The following is a 2,887-nucleotide window of genomic DNA, read 5'->3' as shown; positions in this document are numbered from 1 at the left end:
GCCAGGAGAGTGGTGGGTTTTGCACTGGGGGGGGGACAAGGAATAGTCGGGGTCTCCTTCACCCTCCTTCCCTGCCTGGCAGCAGCCCTGGCACCAGCAGGAGCATCAAATCCGGGCAGATTCCTAGAGGGAAAAAGCCGGGGGGGAGGAGAAAGGGGGTGTTGGGTGTTAGCAGCCCCCCCCCCAGCTCCTCACCGCCCACCCCCTGAGGAAAGCGGGGGGTGTAAGAAGGGGCGGTGGGTGCTGGGGGAGCCGGCAGCTTCTGCTCTGCCGGGATCCCGCCCATCCTCGCCTTTGACGTCGGGAATGACTTTTAGGAACTGCCACCCTTGGCTTGACAGGCTGTGAAACGGCGCCGTGCTGAACTCCCACCTCGGTTTTTTTTGTTCCCCCCCCCTCCCCCGCCGGTTTTCAGGGGGAAAAAAAAAGAAAAAGGAGTTGCTGGTCGATAGCCAAGGTGGGGAAAGCAAAACCCAACCTCAGGGCTGAGGGTTGGGAGGGAGGGGAGCAGGGGAGAAGTGTTCAGGCTTTTAAAAAAAGCTGGCAGCAAATGCAAGAGGGAAGAGTGAAACCTCCCCTTCTCTTGCAGAGAGCCCAGCAGACCTGTCCGTGTTCTTTTGCAGAAGGTTGTGGCTTCACCCAAAGCCCTGCCTGCTCGGTTCTCTGTGAGCTGCTCTTCACCCCTCCTGCTCGTCCTGTTCCTGCAGGCAGTGTTGGAAAATCATAGAATCCCAGGCTGGGTTGGGTTGGAAGGGACCTTCAAGATCATCCAGATCCAACCCCCCTGCATGGGCAGGGACACCTCCCACCAGCCCAGGTTGCTCCAAGCCCCATCCAACCTGCCCTTCAACACTGCCAGGGATGGGGCAGCCACAGCTTCCCTGGGCAACCTGGGCCAGGCTCTCACCACCCTCACACTCCAGAATTCCCTCCTCATGTCTCACCTCAATCTCCCTCTTCCAGTTTTCATCCCTTCCCCCTTGTCCTCTCCCTCCCTGCCCTTGTCCCAGGTCCCTCCCCAGCTTTCCTGGAGCCCCTTCAGGCACTGGAAGGTGCTCTCAGGTCTCCCTGGAGCCTTCTCTTCTCCAGGCTGTCCCCTGGGACCTGTGCTGGACATCCTGAGCTGGGCACTTCAGCACATGGTTGAGTGAGCAGAGCTCACTCCAGACTCACTCACAACCAGAGTTGATGGTTTGATTTGATGATCTTAGAGCTCTTTTCCAACCTTAATGATCCCAGGCTTCAAGTTGCAGGAGGGTTTTGTTTTGTTTGGTTTTTTTTTGCAGGTCCTGGGTCTGTGGTGGGGTTTGGCAGCTGAAAGTGAAAGCTTCCCCTGCCGTGCTTCTGTCTGAGCTTGGGCTTTGGCAGAAAACTTCCCGCCAGTGACATAAGTGACAGCAGCATCTTGACGTAAAGGAGGAGAAACGGGCCCAAGGCAGGAGGGTTTTGGTTGGAGCTAAAACAAGAAGTGTGATTTCTGACAGGGAGGGGGTGAGGAGCTCACCCTGGACAGGAGGGGGAGAATCAGAATGACGGAATGGGTTGAGTCAGAAAGGACCTTCAAGACCATCCAGCTCCAACCCCCCCCGCATGGGCAGGGACACCTCCCACCAGCCCAGGCTGCTCCAAGCCCCATCCAACCTGCCCTTCAACACTGCCAGGGATGGGGCAGCCACAGCTTCCCTGGGCAACCTGGGCCAGGCTCTCACCACCCTCACACTCCAGAATTCCCTCCTCATGTCTCACCTCCATCTCTCCTCTTGCAGTTTTCATCCCTTCCCCCTTGTCCTCTCCCTCCCTGCCCTTGTCCCAAGCCCCTCCCCAGCTTTCCTGGAGCCCCTTCAGGCACTGGAAGGTGCTCTCAGGTCTCCCTGGAGCCTTCTCTTCTCCAGGCTGAACACCCCAACTCTCCCAGCCTGGCTCCAGAGCAGAGCTGCTCCAGCCATCAGAGCATCTTTGTGGCCTCCTCTGGACCCCCTCCAAGAGCTCCACGTCCTTCTGGTGTTGGGGAAACAACAACCTGGCACCCAGGCGCTATCGCTTGGAGGCCAAGGTCACACACCCAGATATTTGTGTCTCCCAGCCTACCTTGGCTCTCTTGGCCCAGAAGCAAGGTGAGAGCACAGGACCCAGCACCCTGGGGCCAACCCTGGGTAGCAGGGAGACCCCCTGACCCCTGCAGGGGCTGCAGCAGCATCTCCTTGCCCACCCTTTGTCCCTTCTCCTTGGGGACAACCAGGGCGGAGCTTTTGGCTGCATTTCCTGAGAAAAGAAACCAACATTTCGGGCTGGTTTTTATTCTGAGCCACGTTTCTCCTGCCCACCAGCTGCTTCCTCTGGATACAAGCAGCCCCAAAACCACGGGGCTGCTGAGCAAACACACCAGGTTTATCGCGGGACAAGCTTTGCCTGGGGAGGGGAAAGTCGAGGCAGCACCACCCACACCCTGACTATGGCCACATTGTTTGAGGGAGTTATTTTGGGAGCCTGGTTTCGATGGGAGTGGGCACAAACAGGAAGGTCGGGGACTGCAGTGCCTTCTCCAGGCTTCCTCCAGCCCTGGCCAGGGGGAAAAAGGCCGCACGCCCGGAACAAAAGCTTCGGGAGCGCTCGATGTTTTTATTCCCAGCAGCATTTTTGGGGGCTGTTTCTGCCTCTGACCTCACTGGCGGCCTTGGGGGCTGCTGTGGGAGGACAATAGACCCTGGGAAAATCCTGTATCCACCTGAGAACTGCTGAGAAATCCCACAGCAGCCTCCTGCTCGCTCCGTGCAAGCCCTCAGGCCACGCACTGGCCATAAGCCCATCCCAGATGTGTCTCCAGCTCTAGCATCCCCCTGGGCAGCTTTTCCTGGTGGGATGGGGGTACAGGGCAACTCCCAGAAGG

The sequence above is a fragment of the Apus apus genome, chromosome 10 (genome assembly GCF_020740795.1).
Source record: "Apus apus isolate bApuApu2 chromosome 10, bApuApu2.pri.cur, whole genome shotgun sequence".
Lineage (NCBI taxonomy): Eukaryota > Metazoa > Chordata > Aves > Apodiformes > Apodidae > Apus > Apus apus.
This window is presented reverse-complemented; position numbering follows the sequence as displayed.